This window comes from Hylobates moloch, unplaced genomic scaffold, assembly GCF_009828535.3.
Source record: "Hylobates moloch isolate HMO894 unplaced genomic scaffold, HMol_V3 SCAFFOLD_11, whole genome shotgun sequence".
NCBI classification, from domain to species: domain Eukaryota; kingdom Metazoa; phylum Chordata; class Mammalia; order Primates; family Hylobatidae; genus Hylobates; species Hylobates moloch.
In genome coordinates this window covers 14863330-14885704 of record NW_026652286.1, presented here as the reverse complement: position 1 = coordinate 14885704, position 22375 = coordinate 14863330, and the positions used below count along the sequence as shown (strand labels likewise).

Sequence of the window (22375 nt, the reverse complement as noted above, 5' to 3'; positions counted from 1 at the left end):
GAAAGAAAGTAAACCTATTCCCACAAACCCTTTTTATAGTGGCATTAATCCATTCATGAGGCCAGAGACCTCATGATCTAAATACCTCCCATTAAGCCCCCACTCCAAACACTGTTACATTGGGAATTGTTTCCAGCACATACCTTTTGGGGAAAATATTCAGCATGGCATTCTTGTCATTATTTCTTCAAATATTCTTTTAGCACCTTTCTACTCTCTTTCTGGCCACCCCATTATGGGCATCTTCATACACCTAATGATGTCCCACATGTCTCTCAGGCTCTGCTCGTTTTCTTCTTTTTCTTTCTATTCCTTATACTGGATAATTTCAATCAATCAATCTTCAAGTATGCTGATTTTTACTTCTTCCAGCTCAAATATGCTGTTGAGTCCCTCTCGTGAATTTTTCTCTTGAGTTACTATGCTTTCAAACTCTCTCTTTTTTTTTTTTAAGAGAGTCTTGCTCTGTCGCCCAGGCTGGAGTACAGTGGCGCTATCTCGGCTCACTGCAGCCTCTGCCCCCTGGGTTCAAGTGATTCGCATGCCGCAGCCGCCTGAATGGCTGGGATTACAGGCACGCCTCACCACGCCCGGCTAATTTTTGTATTTTCAGTAGAGACGGAGTTTTACCATGTTGGCCAGGCTGGTCTCAAACTCCTGACCTCAAGTGATCCTCCCGCCTCAGGCTCCCAAAGTGCTGGGACTACAGGCATGAGCCACTGAGCCCGGCCCCAACTCTATTTTATAATTTCTGTTTCTTGATATCCTGTATTATGTAAGATATTGTTCTCATACGTTCCTTTAATTCTTTAAACATCTTTTCTTCTAATTCCATGAATATATTTATAATGGGTGAATTGAAGTCTTTGGGCTTCCTCAGGGTCAGTTTCTAGTGGTAATTTTTATCCTGTACATTTGTTCTCCTTTCTTATTTCTTTGCATGTCTTAATTTTTGTTGATAATTAAATATTTTAAGCACTATAATGTGGTAAATCTGGATATATACCCACCCCAAGCCAGGTTTTGCTGTAGTTTGTTTGTTCTGGTTGCTGCTGCAATTTGTTTAGTAACTACCCTGGTATAATTCTATAAAGTTCGTAGTATTTACCATGTGTGGCCACTGAAGTCTCTGCTCATTTAGCTTAGTGACCAGCTAATGATTGCACAGACATTTCCTTAAATGCTTTGAACCAATAAGTCTTCTGCCCTTTACCAAGGATCTCTATGTGTGTTTGGGCACGCTATCAATGCTTTGGCAATTTATAACTCTGCCTTCATCTTCACTTCCTGCTTCTGCAGCACCTACAAGTCAGCCAGAGGTGAGAGATTAGAACCTTCTCAGGTTTTTTTCTGGACATGTGTACAGTGTGCAAATGCACATGGCCTTCTATATCTCCAGAATATTCCAGTTTTTCCTGTTGTTGTTATTGTTGTTGTTGAGACAGGGTCTCACTCCTATTGCCCAGGCTAGAGTGTAGTAGCTGCAACTTCAGCTCACTGCAGCCTTGATCTCCAGGGTTCAAGTGATTCTCCCATCTCAGCTTCCCAGGTAGCCGGGACTACAGGTGTGTACCACTACAGCTAATTTTTTGTATTTTTAGTACAGATGGGTTTTCGCCATGTTAGGCTGTCTCGAATTCCTGGATTCAAGCGATCCTCCCACTTTGATCTCCCAAAGTGCTGTGATTACAGGCATGAGCCACAGAGGTTTTCTCTTTTTATGTCCAACTTTTATTTTAAGTTCAGGGGTACATGTACAGGATGTACCGGTTAGGTAAATGTGTGCCATGCTGGTTTGTGCACAGATCATCCCATCACCTAGGTATTAAGCCCAGCATCCATTAGCTATTCTTCCTGATGCTCTCCCTCCTTTCACCACCCACCCTCCAACAAGTCCCAGTGAGTGTTGTTTGCCCCCCATGTGTCCGTGTGTCCTCATCATTCAGCTTCCACTTATAAGTGAAAACATGTGGTATTTGGTTTTGTCTTCCTGTGTTCATTTGCTGAGGATAAAGGCTTCCAGCTCCACCTATGTGATCTTCAAAGGACGTGATCTTGTTCCTTTTTTGGCTGCAAAGTATTCCATGGGGTATATGTACCACATTTTCTTTATTCAGTCTCATTGATGGGCATTTAGGTTGATTTCATGTCTTTGCTATTGTGAATAGTACTGCAATGAACATACACATCCATGTATCTTTATAATAGAATGATTTATAATCCTTTAGGTATATACCAAGTAATGAATTGCTGGGTCAAATGGTATCTCTACCTGTAGGTCTTTGAGGAATAACCACACTGTCTTCCACAATGGTTGAACCAATTTACGCTTCCACAAACAGTGTAAAAGTGTTCCTTTTTCTCCACAACCTCACCAGCATCTGTTGTCTTTTTGACTTTCTAATAGTAGGCATTCTGACTGGTATGAGATGGTATCTTATGGCTTTGATTAACATTTCCCTAATAAGTAGTGATGTTGAGCTTTTTTTCATATGTTTGTTGGATGCATGTATGTCCTCTTTTGAGAAGTGTCTGTTCGTGTCTTTTGCCCACTTTTTAATGGGGTTGTTTTTTCTTGTAAATTTGTTTAAATTCCTTACAGATGCTCGATATTAGACCTTTGTCAGATGGATAGATTGCAAAAATTTTCTCCCATTCTGTAGGCTGTTTACTCTGTTGATGGTTTCTTTTGCTGTGCAGAAGCTCTTTAATTAGATTTTGTCAATTTTTGCTTTTGTTGCAATTGCTTTTGGCATCTTCATCATGAAATCTTTGCCCATGCCATATCCTGAATGGTGCATTGCCTAGGTTTTCTTCTAAGGTTTTTATAGTTTTTGATTTTACATTTAAGTCCTTAATCCATCTGGAGCTGATTTTTGTAATGTGGTGTAAGGAAGGGGTCAAGTTTCAGTTTTTTGCATATGGCTAGCCAGTTCTCCCAGCACCATTTATTAAGTAGGGAATCTTCTCCTCATTGCTTGTTTTTGTCAGGTTTGTTGAAGATCAGGTGGTTGTAGGGGCATGGTCTTATTTCTAGGTTCTCTATTCTGTTCCATTGGTTTATGTATCTGTTCGTGTACCAGTACCATGTTGTTTTGGCTACTGTAGCCCTGTAGTATAAATTGAAGTTGGGTAATGAGATGCCTCCAGCTTTGTTCTTTTTGCTCAGGATTTCCTTGGCTATTTGGGCTCTTTTTTGGTTCCATATAAATTTTAAAATAGTTTTTTTCTTATTCTGTGAAGAATGTTAATGGTAGTTTAATGGGAATAGCATTGAATCTATAAATTGCTTTCAGCAGTATGGCTATATTCATGTTACTGATTCTTCTTATCCATGAGTGTGGAACATTTTTCCATTTGTTTATGTCATCTCTGATTTATTTGAGCAGTGGTTTGTAGCTCTCCTTGAAGAGGTCCTTCACTTCTCTTGTTAGCTGTATTCCTAGGTATTTTTTTCTTTTTGTGACAATTGTGAATGGGAGTTCATCTGTGATTTGGCTTTTGGCTTGCCTGTTGTTACTATATAGGAATGCTAGCAATTTTTGCACATTGATTTTGTATCCCGAGACTCTAGTTTAGTTGCTTATCAGCTTAAGAAGCTTTTGGGATGAGATGATGGGGTTTTCTAGACATAGGATCACATCATCTGCAAACAAATTAGTTTGACTTCCTCTCTTCCGACTTGAATATCCTTTACTTCTTTCTCTTGCCTGATTGCTCTGGCTACAACTTCCAACACTATGTTAAAGGGAGTGGTGAGAGAGGGCATCCTTGTCTTGTACCAGTTTTCAAGGGGAATGCTTCCAGCTTTAGCCCATTCAGTATAATATTGGCTGTGGGTTTGTCATATATGGGTTTTACTATTTTGAGGCATGTTCCTTCAATATCTAGTTTATTGAAAGTTTTTAACAAGAAGGGATGTTGAATTTTATCGAAGGCCTTTTCTGCCTCTATTAAGATAATCATGTGGTTTTTGTCTTTAGTTCTGCTTATGTGATGAATCACATTTATTGATTTGCGTATGTTGAACCAACCTTGCATCCTGGGGATGAAGCCCACTTGATCATGGTGGATAAGCTTTTTGATGTGCTGCTGGATTCAGTTTGCCAGTATTTTGTTGAGAATTTCTGCTTCGATGTTCATCAAGGATATTGGCCTGGAGTTTTCTTTTTTTGTTGCATCTCTGCCAGGTTTTGGGATCACGATGATGCTGGTCCCACAGAATGAGTTAGGGAGGGGTCCCTCCTTTTCAATTTTTTGGAATAGTTTCAGTAGAAATAGTACCAGCTCTTCTTTATGCCTCTGGTAGAATTCAGCTGTGAATCCATCTGGTCCCGGGCTTTTTTGGTTGGTAGATTATTTATTACTGCCTCAATTTCAGAACTCGTTATTGGTCTATTTGGTGATTCAATTTCTCTGTGGTTCAGTCTTGGGAGGGTGTATGTGTCTAGGAATTTATCCATTTCTTCTAGATTTCCTAACTTATGTGCACAGAGGTGTTTATAGTGTTCTCTGATGGTTGTTTATATTTCTGTGGCGTCAGTGATTATATTCCCCTTATCATTTCTGATTGTGTTTATTTGAATCTTCTTTTTTTTTTTGAGTGAGTCATGTCTTTGCCGGTGAGTGCAGTGGGAGTTTGGTCATTCAAGCAATTCTCCTGCCTTAGCCTCCTGAGTAGCTGGGACTACAGGTGAGCACCACCACGCCCAGCGAATTTTTGTACTTTTAGTAGAGACAGGGTTTCACCATGTTGGCCAGAATGGTCTCAATCTCTTGACCTCGTGATCTGCCCGCCTCGGCCTCCCAAAGTGCTGGGATTACAGGTGTGAGCCACCACGCCTGGCCCTCTCTTTTCTTCTTTATTAGTCAGCTAGCGGTATATCTATTTATTACTTTCTTCAGAAAAACAGCTCCTGGATTTTTTTATTATTCAAAGGGTTTTTCATGTCTCTATCTCCTTCAGCTCAGGTCTCATCTTGGTTATTTCTTGTCTTCTGCTAGCTCTGGGGTTTGTTTGCTCTTGGTCCTCTAGTTCTTTTAGTTGTGATGTTATGTTGTTCACTTGAGATCTTTCTAGCTTTTCAACGTGGGCATTTAGTGCTATATATTTTCCTCTTAACACTGCTTTAGCTGTGTCCCAGAGATTCTGGTACATTGTTTCTTTGTTCTCATTAGTTTCAAAGAACTTCTTAATTTCTGCCTTAATTTCATTATTTACCCAAAAGTCATTCGGGGGCAGGTTGTTCAATTTCCATGTACTTGTGTGGTTTTGACTGAATTTCTTAATTGTGAGTTCTAATTTGATTGAGCGTTGGTCCTGAGAGACTGCTATGATTTCAGTTATTTTGCATTTGCTCAGGATTGTTTTGCTTCCAATTATGTGATCAATTTTACAGTAAGTGCCGTGTACCAATAAGAAGAATGTATATTCTGTTGTTTTTGGGTGGGGAGTTCTGTGGATATTTATCAGGTCAACTTGATCCAGGTCCTGAATATCTCTGTTAATTTTCTGTCTTGATGACCTGTTTAATATTATCAGGCAGGTTTGTTAAAGTCTCCCTCTATTATTGTGTATGAGTCTAATCTTTGAAGATTTCTAAGAACTTGCTTTATGAATCTGGGTGCTCCTATATCGAGTGCATATATATTTAGGATAGTTACTCTTTTGTTGAACTGAACCCTTTTCTATTATGTAATGCCCTTCTATGTCTTTTCTTTTTTGATCTTTGTTGGTTTAGAGTCTGTTTTGTCAGAAACTAGGATTGCAATCTGCTTTTTTCTGTTTTCCATTTTCCTCCATCCCTATGTATGTTTTTGCATGGGAGATGGATGTCTTGAAGACAGCATACTGATGGGTCTTGGTTCTTTTTTTTCTTTCTTTCTTTTTTTTTTTTTTGCTTTGTCGCCCATGCTGGAGTGCAATGGCACGATCTCGGCTCACTGCAAGCTCCACCTCCCGGGTTCATGCCATTCTCCTGCCTCAGCCTCCCAAGTAGCTGGGACTGCAGGTGCCTGCTACCATGCCCAGATAATTTTTTTGTATTTTTAGTAGAGACCGAGTTTCACCATGTTAGCCAGGATGGTCTCAATCACCCACCTCGGTGTCCCGAAGTGCTGGGATTACAGGGGTGAGCCACCGCACCCAGCCGGGTCTTGGTTCTTTATCTAGCTTGCCACTCTATGTCTGGGGTCTCGCTCTGGCACCCAGGCTGGAGTGCAGTGGCATGATCTCAGCTCACTGCAACCCCTGCCTCCTGGGTTCAAGTGATTCCCCTGCCGCAGCCTACTGAGTAGCTGGGACTATAGGCATGCACCACCATGCCCAGGTAACCACTCTCTGTCTTTTGACTAGGGCATTTAGCCCATTTTCTCCTTTGCCTATGAAGCTTAGTTTGGCCAGATACGAAATTCTGGGCTGGAAATTCTTTTCTTTAAAAATGTTGAATATTGGCCCCCAATCTCTTTTCACTGAGAGGTCTGCTGTTAGTTTGATAGGATTCCCTTTGTAGGTAACCTGGCCTTTCTCTCTGGCTGCCCTTAACAGTTTTTCTTTCATTTAGATCTTGGAGAATCTGATGATTATATGTCTTGAGGATGATCTTCTTGTGGAGTATCTTATCTTACTGGGGTTCTCTGCATTTCCTGGATTTGAATGTTGGTTTGTCTTGCTGGGTTGGGGAAGTTCTCCCGGATGATATCCTGAAGTATGTTTTCCAAATTGGTTCCATTCTTCCTGTCTCTTTCAAGTACCCCAATCCATTATAGGTTCGATCTCTTTAAATAATCCCATATTTCTTGGAGGTTTTGTTCATTCCTTTTCATTCTTTTTTCTCTATTCATGTCTGCCTGTCTTATTTCAGAAAGATGGTCTTCAAGCTCTCGGATTCTTTCCTCTGCTTGGTCTATTCTGCTATTAATACTTGTGATTGCATTGTGAAGTTCTTGTATTTTTTTCAGCTCTGTCGGGTCAGTTATGTTTCTCTTTAAACTGGCTATTTTGGCTGTCAGCATCTGCATTGTTTTATCATGAGTCTTAGCTTCCTGGTATTGGGTTACAACATGCTCCTTTAGCTCAGTGAAGTTCATTTTTATCCACATACTGAAGCCTCCTTTTGTCATTTCAGTCATCTCAGCCTCAGCCTAGTTCTCAGCCCTTGCTGCAGAGGTGTTGTGGTCATTTGGAGGAAAAGGGACACTCTGTCTTTTTGAATTTTCAGACTATTTGCATTGATTCTTTCTAATCTTTGTGGACTTATCTACCTTCAATCTTTGAGGTTGCTGACCTTTGCATGGGGTTTTTGTGGGTACTGTCGTTATTGTTGTGGTTTTCTCTTTGTTTTTCTTTTAACAGTCTGGCCACTCTTCCATAGGGCTGCTGTGATTTGCTGGGGATCTTTCCCACACCTTGGGTGCCTCAGTTTTTCCCGTACCTGGAGATATCACCAGTGAAGACTGTGAAATAGCAAAGATGGCTGCCTACCCCTTCCTCTGGAAGCTTCATCCCAGGGGGTACTGACCTGTTGCCAGCCTGAAGGCGCCTATAGGAGGTGGCTGGAGACCCCAGCTGGAGGTCTCACCCAGTCAGGAGAAATGGGATAAGGGACCCTCTTAAAGAAGCAGTCTAGCTGCTTTTTGGTAGAGCAACTGTGCTGTGTTGCAGATCCCTTTGGTCCCCAATTGATTTGGGCTCTCCAAGGCCCATAGGCTGGACTGTCTGATAAGCCTAAACAGCCAAGGTGGCAGCCTGCCCTGCTCCCCAGGGACTCTGTCCCAGGGAGAAATTAGAGCTTGGTTGGCAGTAGAACATGGGCAGAGGTGGCTGGAGGCCCTGGCTGGGAGGACCTGCCCATAAGGAGGAGTGGATCAGCATCCCACTTAAAGAAGCATTCTGGCCATACTTCAACAAGATAGCCTTGTCGTGCTGGGAACTGCCTCTGCTCCATCATCTTGGACTCTCCAAAGCCTGCAGGCTGGAATGGCTGAGTCGTCCAGACAACCTAGGTGGTGGCCCTCTCCTCCCACAGGCACTCTGTCCCAGGGAGAGATCAGATCTCTGTCCATAGAAAATGCGTGGGGCTGGTTGGAGGGCCCTACTGGGAGGTCTCACCCAGTGAAGAGAAAAGGACTGGAGTCCGGCTTAAAGAAGCAGTCTGGTCACAATCTGACAAAGCAGCTGTGCTGAGCTGAGCTTGTCCGGACTGTTTGGACTCTCCAAAGCCCGCAGGCTGGAATGGTTGAGTCAACCAAACAGCAGAGATGGCGGCTGCCCCTCCCCCTGAGGGCTCTATTCCATCTCCGGCAGGCTCTACCCTATTGCCAGTGGCTGGCTGGAATTCAAGTCAGTGGGTCTTATCTTGTGAGGTGTTGTGGAAGTGGGGCCCGCAGAACTACATTGCTTGGCTCCACGGATTCAACTCCCTTCCTAGGGATATGCACAGGCCTCCCACCTTGCCAGGGATCCTGCGGCCAGAGTATATAAAACTCCTGGGTCTCTGTGTGTGCCTGAGTGGCTGCTCTGTTGAGATGCCACACAGCTCTGTGTATCAGACCCAAGGCCCTGGTGGTGTGGGCTCACGAGGGGATCTCCTGATCCACAGGTTGCAAAGATCTATGGGAGAAGCATGGTTTCCCAGGGCCACACAATCACTCATCACTTCCCTCAGGTGAGGGTGAGGGTTCCCTTGGCTCTGTGTCACTCCCAGGTGGGCCGTCGCCCCACCCTGCCTGAGTTGTTTCCCTGATCAGTCTCAATGAGAGTATCTGAATATTTCAGTTGAAGGTGCTATATTCACTTGCCCTTTTCATTCCTCTCCATGAGTGCCGCGGACCGCAGCTGCTTCTAATCCACCATCTTGGCCACTAGCCCCACAGATTTTTCAAAGCCCCTATGGACATCTCATTCTCTAGATTTTCCTTTTAAGTTTTTTTTTTTTTTTGCCAGCTTCTTGTTTGCCCCAACTGATATAACCATTTCAGGCCACGGCTGCTAGGCTGCTGCTTTTCACAGATACTGTGGTTTCAAGATTGCTGGGTTTCAAGACTACCATGGAGCTGGGGAGGGGGGGATTGAAATTGGGCAAGTTAAACACTACAAATCTCACTGTCTGAGATTTCGCCATTTTTCTTCAATAAGCACTCCTCAGATTGTTAAATGTCTTTGTTTTTTTCTAGAGTTCTGAAAAACTAGAGAATGTTTGCCAGTGATCTCATTGCTTTTATGGAGAAATAAGTTTTTGGAGGTCCTTACTCTGTCGTTCTGGAAGTGCTTCCCAATAAATGTTTATTTAATTATGAGGAATCACATTACATGGAGGCTTCACTTACAGTCTCATAACACACACACACACACACACCAGAAAACAAGATTTACAAAGGAAGCAAAATTGCAGTTCCAATCCAAAACTGTCCAAGTCCTAATTTATAAGTTTCTTTTTAATATTTACTTAACTTACTTCTATTAGGCTGTCTTAATTATTTATGCCATTTATTAAAATCCCACCACTACAGATAGTTAGTTACAGACCTTAGCTAAAAACATACGAAGAATGCCTGATTTCACACATCCAAACGACCATTTATATTTCCAAAGGCCTTGTCAAATATTTTGGTCAATGACCCAAAGAAATGTAAACTAAAGGTAACAGGCATTTAAATACCACAAAAATGCTAATATGAGTTACTCTGAAAAATATATATATATTTATTTAAATGGTTAAGTGACTTTCAGTATATTTATGTGATAAAAGAATGCCTAGCCTATAAAAATGTTTTATTAAAAAGTTTGTAATATGTTCTAGCATTAAGCAAAAAATGTAAATGCAAAATTTTATGTACAGTATGACCTCAATTGCATAACACATCATTTAAAAGAATATTTTTAATGCCTTAAATGTTAATAATGCTTGCTTCTAAATATTCTAAACAGTGAAATTTTTCTTTTTTCTTTTCTTTCTTTTTGAGATGGAATCTTGCTCTGTCACTAGGCTGGAGTGCAGTGGCACAATCTCAGCTCACTGCAACCTCTGCCTCCCGGGTTCAAGTGATTCCCCTGCTTCAGCCTCCTGAGTAGCTGGGATTACAGGCACCCACCACCACACCCAGCTAATTTTTATATTTTTAGTAGAGACAGGGTTTCACCATGTTGGCTAGTCTGATCTCGATCTCTTGACCTTGTGATCTGCCCGCCTTGGCCTTCCAAAGTGCTGGCATTACAGGCGTGAGCCACCGGGCCCGGCCCTGAAATTTTTCATTATGCATTTCTTTCATTTCAAATGTTCTACAATATGCAATTATTTCTATATTAAGCAATAAAAAGTAAACTCTTAAAATTTGCTTAAAACACAACTCCTTTCCTTTCCCAACTTTCAATCATAATGCTGGCTGACCATGGAGAGCTGGAGAAAGTTATTTACCAAGTTACCATTTGTTAATGGCAGAGCCAGGACTAGAAACAATCCTCTTACCTTCAAGTCCTCATACATCTCTGGCTGGAGCGAGCAGGTTCTTCTGTCTGCGCCCATTGGTGTTTTCAGGTTGCTGGCTTCTTCAGCTTTGTCTGGATATATAAGGTAAAAAGAAAACTCGTCACCACGTCATTCTCAGGTCCCAAGGCCCCTAGTCGGTCTGTCTTCTCTTCTCCATCATTCAGAGTCCAGGTATGTTTGTTTTATAGATAGTAACTAGGGTTTTTAGTTGTACTTAGTAGAAGGAATGGGGAAATGTATTTCTATTACATCTTCCTAGAAGCAGAAGTCTGTACCTCATTTTGAATTTGTACTTTTATCACCACTGCTACCATTTTCATATGTTTTCATAGTCCTCTCTTGCCCCTCCCCCTCTTCCCCTCTTTTTTTTTCTCCCTTCCCTTCCTTATTTTTGTTTTTTAATTTTTTTAAAGCCAGTCAAATTTAGCAGTGGGGGGCTGTAAACCAATTTTAGTAACACTAATGTTAATAAGTTCTGATAAGCCACTCCCACCAGGCCAACCTTTCTTCTTTTTCCAAAGATGGCCCACAAACTTGCAGTAAGTTTCAGGCTCCACAGAATCTGAATCCACATCTGGTATCTGGCACATTATAAGACCTCAATAAATATTTTTTGAATGCATAAATGATTAGACCCCATATAAGGATCTCATGAAATTATAGTAATAGACAGTGAATCCTAGAAAACATGGTTCCCTTGAAACACTGAAAAATTACAAGGAACAAAAATCTAATTTGAAACACCTCACAAGCAGTGAAGATAACCAGGGATCTGCAGTATCTTGATATTTTGGGTAATGCCTTTAGGCTTTGGCAAAAAAACAAACAAACAAACAACACAAAAAAAAAACAAAAAGAATTTCCAGGAAAAAAAAAAACAGCTAAATAGTGACGCATTGAGGATGCTGCTTAAGGGTTCTCAGGTGTAGTTATTACTACTGCAAGATTTCACCTTTCCTCTAAACCCTCAGGTAAGTCTCACTGATCATCTATTCCAGCAGCCCCCAATCTACCTGCATACTGAAAACACTTAGAGAACTTATTCCTAAGTGCAGAAGAGATGGAAAACTTTCGAACACATGCCTACCAGGAATTATTGGCAGTACATACCTCAGGATTTCCAAGCACCAACTTATAACTGGCCCCTGCCAAACTACAACTGAAAAGGCCAAAGGAACTTATAAACAAAGGGGAAAAAATCTGCATCAATAAAGAGGATGTCAACCAAATGCTCCAAATTTTAAAATGTCTGCTAAACAGAGTATTGAATCACACCAGAGTGAAGAAAGACACCAGATCTGATGTTTAACTTCTCTTCCAAAGAAAGCAGGATATTTGTATGGTAAGTAAATATAGGAGATTTGACAGAATCTAACTATCAACCCCTGACTTAGAGGAATAATGAGAGGCAGAAAGGATAGGTCACACGACTTTAGGGAGCGGTCCAACTGACACACCCTCTCCAAACTCAAAAGACCTTTGAAAGTCACAGGAGTTGGAAGACCTGAGTCTAAGCATGCTCACATCAAACACCAGCCAACAGGTGAGAGGGTGTTTCCTCACCCAGGAGGAAATTACAACAGGAAAGACAATGAAAACACCATATATATGAGTGAAAGCTGGACCACATGAAAAGCTGGAAAGCTGATCCTGATAAGAGATTTTACCAAACATAAGAAAGAAACTCTGAGGACGTTAGACTGTAGACCTGTATGCCAATGTGCTCTCTGGCCAAAGATCTGAGAGAAGGTACTCAACAACACAACAATGTATAATGTGGGGACCCAAGGAGGATCTCTTTCTCCTGTTTTTAAGCAAAATTAGACTTGCATAGACTTCTTCTCTTTCAAGAAAGAAAGAAAAAAACACTCAAAATGGAACTTGTGGGACAATTCTGCAATGTAAGAAATCCTGGTAGCAAAGGGAAAATCATCTGCTTTTCATTCCTTATTGCATCAAAGATTCATTGCATGCCTACTGTATGCCAGGCACTGTTCTAGCTGCTTGGGATATGTCAATGAGTCTTGACCACATGGAGATTATATTGGGAGAGGGAGAGCACAGACAGTAAAAAATAGATATGATACTTCTTTTAAGCCAGTATATGTATTGAAAGGGATAAGAAACGTGGAAAAGAGAAAAAGACCAGGATACGGAGTATCTGGAGTGCTGAGAGGTAGCTGTGGGAGGTGGGATCATGGTTGCAATATTTACATAGCATTCTTAAGAAGTCCTCATTGATAAGGTGACATTTGAACCAGGATTTGAAGAATATGAGTTAGCCATGGTTATTGGTAGAAAGAAAATTTAAGGCAGAATGAACAGATGTCTGGAGGCCTTAAAGGTAGGAATGTGTGCCTGAGGTGTTAACAGATAGCAAGGAAGCTAATGTGGCTGGAATGGAATGAGGTAAGGGTAGAGTTAGGCAGTCTTTGCTGGGTTTTGAACCAAAAATAATAATAATCTGACTTATTTTTTTGTTTTGTTTTGTTTTGCTTTTTTGAGACAAGTTCTCACTCTGTTGCCCAGGCTGGCAATCATGGCTGACTCCAGCCTCCACCTGCAGGGCTCAAGTGACCCTCCCACCTCGGTCTCCCAAGCAACCGGAACTACAGGCATACACCAACATGCCCAGCTAATTTTTGTCTTTCTTGTAGAGATGGGGCTTCGCCATGTGGCCCAGGACGGTCTCCATGACTTATGTTTTAAGGACTATGCTTGCTGCTTTGTTAGGAAACTAAAAACGGTGGTGCAAAGAGGAAAAAAAGCAAGAAGACCAATTAGGAAGGTACTGCAGTAATCCGGGTAAGAGGTGACTGTTACTTAGGCCAGGGTGGTAGGAATACAGGCTGTGGGACATGGTCAGATTCCTCATGAACTGGGTGGAGGGTATGAGAGAAAGAGAGGAATCAAGAATAACTCCAAGTTTTTTGCCTGAACTACTAGAGTGGAAGCTGCCTTTAACTGAGCTGGAGAAAGTTTCCTGTGGAGCAGACCTAGAAGGGAAAGAGAAGTAGTTCAGTGTGGGACCATGTTAAGTTTGGGGTGCCTACTGGCCATCCAAGTGGAGATAGTGGAGTTGGCAGTAGGATAAATGAGGGTGAAGTTCAAAGAAAGGTTTAGAGTACAGATATAATTTTGGGAGTCTTCAAATATTTTGATTGATTTGTTGAGACTGGGTCTCACTCTGTCACCCAGGCGGAGTGCAGTGGCACGATCATGGCTCATTGCAGCCTCTATCTCCTGGGCTCAAGCAATCCTCTTACCTCAGCCTCCCAAGTAGCTGGGACTACAGGTGCATGCAACCATGCTCAGAGAACTTTTTATTTTTAGTAGAGATGGGTTTTGACATGTTCCCCAGGCTGCATGGCTAACTTTTTATTTTTTGTAGAGACAGGGTCATACTTTGTTGCTCAGGCTGATCTCAAGCTTCCAGCCTCAAGTGATCCTCCTGCCTCAGACTCCAAAGTGTTGGGATTAGAGTCATGGGCCACCATATCCAGCCGGTTTTAAAAACCACAAGACTGAATAAGATCACTGAGGGAGTGAATAGAGGACAACAGACTGAGCCCTGGGACGCTTCAACATTACTAGGCAGGGAGAAGAGGAGATGTCAAAGGAAAGGAGACCAAGAAATAACAACCAGTAAGATAAAAGAAATACTCAGAATCATGTTCTGGAAGCCAAGTACTCAGCTCTGAGTTTGTGGCTATGGCTCTCAACTATAGTTATTCTGTTTTTTGTTTGTTTGCATGTTTGTTTTTGAAATAGGGTCTTGCTCTTTGCCCAGGCTAGAGTGCAATGGTGTGATCACGGCTCACTGTAGAACTATGGCTGTTCTTGACTGGATATTGACTGTTGGACAATTTATTAACAGTAACTCAAATTCTTCTTCTTCTTCTTTTTTTTTTTTTTTTTTTTTGAGACAGGATCTTGCTCTGTTGCCCAGACAGAAGTGCAGTGGCATGATCTCAGCTCACTGCCACCTCCACCTCCCGGGTTCAAGTGATTCTTGTGTCTCATCCTCCCGAATTGCTTGGATTATGGGTGTGCACCACCATGCCCAGCTAATTTTTGAATTTTTAGTAGACGTGGGGTTTCACTATGTTGGCCAGGCTGGCCTAAAGCTTCTGGCTTAAGTGATCCGCCCACCTCACCCTCCCAAAGTGCCAGAATTACAGATGTGAGCCATGTGCCTGGTCTCTTTTTTTTTTTTTTTTTAAGGGAAATCAAATACCTACGGGCCAGGCACAGTGGTTCACACTCGTCATCCCAGAACTTTGGGATGCCAAGGTAGGAGGATTGCTTGGGCTCAGGAGTTCAAGACCAGCCTGGCCAACATAGTGAGACCCTGTCTCTACAAAAAATTTTTTTAAAAGTTAGCTGGGTGTGGTGGTGCATGCCCGTAGTCCTAGCTACTTGGGAGGCATCATTGGGAGGACTGCTTGAGCCCGGGTGTTCAAGGCTGCAGCAAGCTATTATCCTGCCACATACTCCAGCCTGGGTGACAGAGGGAGACCCTGTCTCAAATAAATAAATCAGTATCTAAAATTTTAAAAAATTTTTGTAGCTTTAAATATTCAGTAGTAATTTTTCAGTCTTTACATGTTAGCTCAAAAGAAAAATAAAGCTATATCTATTTTGTAAGGGGAAAAGCAGAAACTCCATTTGTAAAAGAGAAAATAGTTGATCTAAGCCAAATTCTGGGGGCCTCAATAAAATTACAATTGTCATAGTTTATTTATTAGTAAGCTCAAAATGTCACAGAACTTTACTGTAGACATTATGTTGTAAATATTGGTCATCATATCTATTAGTTTGTAATTAATTGAAGCTTGTATAAAACAAAAGAGTAAAACAGCCCTTTAATGTACACCATGAGAAGGGTCATTATTCATTTATGACTTATACAAAAGTCAAAGGGGGTAGACCATGGATAACTGGAATACTTGTGCAAAATACCTATGGTGAATATGATTTATTCTAATTCTTCCATAGCACCCATAGATTCAAATGAATAAAAAAACTTTTAAAGTCTTGTATTCGAAATTATATGAGGGGTACTTCATTATTAAGAAATTTATTCTTCAGTCTTCTATGATTTAAATATCCAAGTAAACGTGTACAGAAATTAACACTAAAGATTTTATGCTTCTTTCAAAAGAAAACTTAGGATATACCATTATATCAAATAAATATATAGTATACCAAAAACTGTATATTTGAAATTTTTTTAATTGAAACTTACTGTATCTAAAATAAATTATTTATTCAGGCATTCACAAAAATTATTGCGAGCCAATTATGAACCAGATTCTGAACTAATAACTACTAAGGATATAACAGTGAAGAGAAAAGATAAAAATCTCTCCTGTCTTGGAATTTACATTTTGTGAAAAAAATCCTTATTAGGTAAAAGGAAACTTTATCAGGTGTAAGAGGAATATCCCTCAAAATGTGCTTCTTTGAAATTCTGTACTGTAATCATCTGCAGTGTATGTTAAAAATGATGTGGGGCGGGGAGGGGGGCAGGGCCAGGTGTTGTGGCTCACACCTGTAATCCCAGCACTTTGGGAGGCCAAGGTGGGCGGGTTCGAGACCAGCCTGGCCAACATGTGAAACGCTGTCTCTACCAAAAATACAAAAATTAGCTGGGCATGGTGGTGCATACCTGTAATCCCAGCTACTTGGGAGGCTGAGGCAGGAGAATCACTTAAACCTGGGAGATGGAGGTTACAGGGGGCTGAGATCATGCCACTGCACTCCAGCCTGGGCAACAGAGCAAGACTCCATCTCAGGGCAAAAAAAAAGTGATGCAGGGGTCAGGCACTGTGGCTCATGCCTATAATCCCAGCACTTTAGGAGGCCAAGGCAGTTACCCCTCATATAATTGCTTGAGCTCAGGAGTTCAAGACCAACAGGGGCAACAAAGTGACACCCTGTCTCTATAAAAAATACAAAAATTAGTCAGGCTAATTTTACTCCAGAGGCTGAGGTGGGAGGATGGCTTCAGCCTGGGAGGCAGAGGTGTGGCAGTGAGCCAAGATCACACCACTGCACTCTAGCCTGGGCAACAGAACCAGACACGGTCTCAAAAAAAAAAAAAAAAAAAGATGCAGACCAGGCACAGTGGCTCATGCACTTTGGGAGGCCAACGGGGAAGATCTCTTGAGCCTAGAAGTTCAAGACCAGCCTAGGCAATGGAGCGAGAACCCGTCTCTATAAAAGGTTAAAAAGACTAGAAAAAAATAGCCAGGCATGGTGGTACGTGACTGTTGTCTCAGCTACTTGGGAGGCAAAGGTGGGAAGATCACTTGAGCCTGGAAGGTTGAGGCTGCAGTGAACTGTGATCAAGCCACTGCAGTCTGGCCTGGAAGACAGAATGAGACTCTGTCTCAAAAACAGAAAAAAAAAGATGTAAATTTGTGTATTTTATCACAATGGAAGAGAAAACAACAGAGATTCTCAGGGTTTCCACCCCAGAAGTGGTAAATCAGAACACAGTGTGGGGGACAGAAATCTACATTTTTAATGGCTTCTACACACTATCATTAGAAAACTTTCTTTTTGAATGTGTTTTTTAGAGTATTTCTAAAGTCTTCATAGACCCAGGGTCTGAGTCCATCTAAAAGGCCATCATAAGGACATCCAAATCTAAATTGTGTCTTCCAAATTATAAGCAGATGTATGTAAACCTGTTGAAATGCAGTCATTTGAACAAATGTGTACCAAATAATGCAAACTATCTCTGAGAAAAATCTTCTTTCTTAAGGGACAGAAGAGAATATTTTCAGTGTGGTGTATATTTAATATTGAAAGCCTGGGCAACAAAGTGAGATCTCTTTTCTGCAAAAAACTTTTAAAAATTTAGCCAGGCATGGTGGTGCACTACCACAGGTGTGATGACTACAGCTACTCGGGTGGCTGAGGTGGGACGATCACTTGAGCTGCAGCCGGGGAGGTTAAGGCTGCAGTGAGCCGTGTTCACACCACTACACTCCAACCTGAGTGACAGAGCAAGACCTTGTCTCAATAAAAAAAAAAGGTAAAGATATAAAAATAAAAAAGCCTCAAGGCTAGTATCAAGTCTTCCTTTGCCCTTCCAAATATATCCATCATGTAATGTACTATAGCTCAAAATTTATTTGATGGAGGAAAATCTTGCTATGTATCATCCTTTCTAGAAAACAGGCTTTATTCCCTTCTGTTTTCAGTGCCCAGTTGCCCTGCCATTTGGCACCAAAATTGGGAGTGTATATGAGAGGGGTAAGTTTCCTAAACTCAAATAGTCCACTACTATGGCAATTTTTGGTAGGGTGAGCCTTGATTAGGGTATAAGCCTAAATTTTTTTTTGTTTTGTTTCTGTTTTTTTTTTTTTCTTTTTGAGACACAGTCTTGCTCTGTCACCCAGGCTGGAGTGCAGTGGCTCGATCTCGGCTCACTGCAAGCTCTGCCTCCTAGGTTCAAGCAATTCTCCCTGCCTCAGCCTCCCGAACAGCTGGGATTACAGGCATCCACCACCACATTTGGCTAATTTTTGCATTTTTTAGTAGAGATGGGGTTTTGCCATGTTGGCCAGGCTGGTCTTGAACTCCTGACCTCAGGTGATCCACCCGCCTCGGCCTCCCAAAGTGCCGGGATTACAGGCATGAATCACTGCGCCTGGCCTGAGCCTGAAATTTGAGTTAGCAAAAATTTGAGATGGAAATTTAAAGATTACAATTTGGATGTTTTAATAGTGAAAGGATGATATTATATTGCCATCTTAATAACAAAGTTAAAAAACTATGGAAGAGTTTTTACTCATCACTGTTTTACAGTGCCACAGAAATGGGAAGTGGGTTGGTGGTTTTTTAAAATTTTTGGGGGGTGAATTTTGGATTGCACCAGAACAGACTAGTGAATCATAAACTTTCTGCTGTTTCCTACCTCTTGATAGGTTTAGACAAGTTTGATCTTAGACAAGCTTAGATGAAGTGAAGTTTTTCCCATATGCTAAACATATACTGACTTGACATACTTGTTGGTGAAATAATCAATAAAAGTGGTTTTAAAGCACTCTGTAAGTGAAAATAAAAAATACTATGCAAAGATTACAGCTTGGGTGTATGCTGCTGGTAGTTTTATGGCACTGAAAACAAAAAAGGCCAAAGTCTTTGCAGCTGTGCACTGATTAATCAGAAAGGGATGAAAGAAATTTCCTTTCACGTCATAAAGTGTGTGATTGTGATACTTGTTAGTTATGAAAGGGTTTTTGTTTTTTTTGAGACAGGGTCTCATTCTGTCCCACAGGCTGGAGTGCAGTGGCGCGATCTTGGCTTACTGCAACCTTCACCTCCCTGGGCTCAAGCGATCCTCCCACCTCAGCCTCCCAAGTAGTTGGAACTACAGGCGCACACCACCATGCCCTGCTAATTTTTTGTATTTTTTTGTAGAGATGGGGTTTCGCCATGTTACCCAGGCTGGTCTCAAACTCCTGGATTCAAGCAATCCACCTGCTTCAACTTCGCAAAGTGCCAGGATTATAGGCATGAGCCACCTCACCCAGTTGGGATTTTTAAAAGAACTTTTTCTATTAGAAGTTCCTGAACTTTAAACTTTAAAAAGTAGGAAACTGATATTTTTTAAAGCTCTGTATTTTGATGGGGACAATCAGAGCATCTACTATTTGCCCAGCAATGCACAAATGCTAAAAGAAGTCCAAGAGGTTAAAGTATGCTCCATGCCCTGGACAATTTTCCAATTTTTTTTTTTTGAGATGGAGTTTCACTCCTGTTGCCCAGGGTAGGGTGCAACGGCGCGATCTCAGCTCACTGCAACCTCCACCACCTGGGTTCAAGTGATTCTCCTGCCTCGGCCTCCCGAGTAGCTGGGATTGCAGGCATGCACCACCACGCCTGGCTAATTTTGTATTTTTAGTAGAGACGAGGTTTCTCCATGTTGGTCAGGCTGGTCTTGAACTCCCGACCTCAGGTGATCCGCTAGCCTCGGCCTCCGAAAGTGCTGGGATTATAGGCGTGAGCCACCGCGCCCGGCAATTTTCCAATTTTCTTAGGCAATTAAGGTATGTGTGTGCTCCAGTTAGAATGGCGATCATTAAAAAGTCAGGAAACAACAGGTGCTGGAGAGGATGTGGAGAAACAAGAACACTTTTACACTGTTGGTAGGACTGTAAACTAGTTCAACCATTGTGGAAGACAGTGTGGCTATTCCTCAAGGATCTAGAACTAGAAATACCATTTGACCCAGCCATCCCATTACTGGGTATATACCCAAAGGATTATAAATCATGCTGCTATAAAGACACATGCACACATATGTTCACTGCAGCACTATTCACAATAGCAAAGACTTGGAACCAACCCAAATGTCCATCAATGATAGACTGGATTAAGAAAATGTGGCACATATACACCATGGAATACTATGCAGCCATAAAAAAGGATGAGTTCATGTCCTTTGTAGGGACATGGATGAAGCTGGAAACCATCATTCTTAGCAAACTATTGCAAGGACAAAAAACCAAACACCACAGGTTCTCACTCATAGGTGGGAATTGAACAATGAGAACACCTGGACACAGGAAGGGGAACATCACACACTGGGGCCTGTCGTGGGGTGGGGGGAGGGGGGAGGGATAGCATTAGGAGATATACCTAATGTAAATGACGAGTTAATGGGTGCAGCACACCAATATGGCACATGTATACATATGTAACAAACCAGCATGTTGTGCAAATGTACCCTAGAACTTAAAGTATAATAAAAAAAAGATATGTGTGTGCTGTAATAATTAGAAAGTATCAATACAAGCAGGAGATGAATAGTAATGCATTTGATAAGTGCTACAGGTGCTCAGAGAAAAACACATCTGGGTAACTTGGAAAAATCTGTCCAGGCAAGAAAGTGGGAAAAGGGGTAGGCATTTCCTATCCCATGGTTGTAGAAAGTACCTGAGTAGAGAAGAACATTTCGGCATTCCAGAAGAGGTAAACAATTATTGCATAAGCTGGTGAAAAACTCTCTGAAATGTTATATAAAGTATCATAATGGTCACTGAGGTCACCAGGCTTTTTCAAATATTAGTGTTTGTCAAGATTTGTCTTCTGAGACAGATGAGCTTTTTCCCCCTCCTATGCAGTGAGGGAGTACTTGTGTGTTCTATAACTGAATAGTTATACAGCAGGGGATAAAGTTCATTGGTATACCGGGTGCCTGAAACCAGCCCTGAATGCATCCTCTTTCTGTGAGTAGTAGCCAATTGAGAGATTACAAAGAAAATCCTGAAACAGAAGTAAAGCAGGGTTTTACTACCATCAGGGGAAGAGGTCACATTGAAAAAAGGTTGCCAACCGGTTGGCAACTTTTTTTTTCTTTTTTGAGATGGAGTCTCACTCTGTCACCCAGGCTGGAGTGCAGTGGCACAATCTTCACTCATTGCAACTTTCGCCTCCTGGATTCAAGTGATTCTCCTGCCTCAGCCTCCCAAGTAGCTGGGATTACAGGTGCCTGCCACCACGCCTGGACGGTTTTTGTATTTTTAGTAGGGGTTTCGCCATCTTGGCCAGGCTGGTCTCGAACTCCTGACCTCGAGGATCCCCCTTCCTTGGGCCCCCCAAAATGCTGGGACTACAGGCATGAGCCACCATGCCTGGCCAGCTTTTTCCTAACACTTAGCAGCAGCAACTGGCCCCCACCTCCCACCCACAAACCCAAGTCCCTAGGGGCACAGCTTCTTAGTATGTATTCTCTGAAACAACCCCATGTAGAAGCTCTTTCCAATAAGCTAAATAATGAACTCCCACTTAAACACCGTTCTAACTTACACCTAAATCACACAAGCATCCTCCTTCTAAGAAGACATCACAATCGTTTTGAAAATCATTGCAAAATTCCCAAACTTGAAAAAAAAGAAAAAAAAAAGGGCAAGCGTCTGGCAATTGGATTATTGGTCTCTAAGACCACTCATCCTTTCAGAGGTATCCAGCATTGGATCCCTGGCCTGGCTTCAACTTCCAAGTAACTAAGACGTGTCCCATTAACAGCCCTTCCTCCTTTTCTCTCCCCACCTTCACTCCAACGGCAGCAAACTGTCCCTACCCACCCGACCACAGTTCCTTTGGAGGCAGCACAGATTTCCTGGCAGCCAGTCCCAGGGTCTTTCGCTCTGCCCTCCTGTGACCTCTAGACATTGTTCTCCTGAGCCACATAGGATTTGTTTGTTCTGTACAGGTAGGGACATCTGAAAAACTCGATTATTATTGTTATTATCATTATTACTACTACTACTATGACATAATTTTAAGCACTTACGTTCCGGACGCAGTTACTAAATGCTGAACCTGAATTGGTTCATATAAACCTCGTTAAAAAACAAACATCTCAGTGAAGCAGGTACTAAACCTACCCCCGCATCACAGGTGAGGACACCGAGGCACAGAGCAGTTAGGCAGCTTGCCAGGTCCCCGACTTTTTCTTTTTTTTGAGACGGAGTCTCGCTCTGTCACCCAGGCTGGAGTGCAGTGGTGGATCTCCGCTCACTGCAACCTCCGCCTCCTGGGTTCAAGCGATTCTTGTGCCTCGGCCTTCCGAGTAGCTGGGATTACAGGCGCCTGCCACCAAGCCCGGCTAATTTTTGTATTTTTAGTAGAGACGGGGTTTCGCCATGTAGGCCAGGCTGCTCTCGAACTCCTGACCTCAGGTGCTCTACCTGCCCTGGCCTCCCAAAGTGCTGGGATTACAGGCGTGAGCCACCGCGCCCGGCCTGGTCCCGAGTTAATCTAGGGCAGGCCGCGGTTCGAACCCCGCTGGTGTGAGCCGCGGGCCCCGTGGTGCCGGCCCAGGGAACCGCTCTCTCCACGGCCACCGCTCGCGTGGCGTCGCGCCC

At 42.3% G+C, this 22375-nt stretch overlaps 1 long non-coding RNA gene across 1 annotated transcript in view; it reads right to left on the bottom strand.

Annotated features, from left to right (window-relative positions):
* LOC131384557 (uncharacterized) overlaps nucleotides 1-22343 on the bottom strand; it is a 74529-nt gene extending 52186 nt beyond the window's left edge. The window contains exons 1-2 of the long non-coding RNA XR_009215528.1: nucleotides 21896-22343; nucleotides 10467-10558 (exon numbers count right to left, since the gene is read on the bottom strand). This is a non-coding gene — a long non-coding RNA (uncharacterized LOC131384557). The remainder of the gene's footprint in view (nucleotides 1-10466; nucleotides 10559-21895) is intronic.
* Nucleotides 22344-22375: the final 32 nt, after the last annotated feature.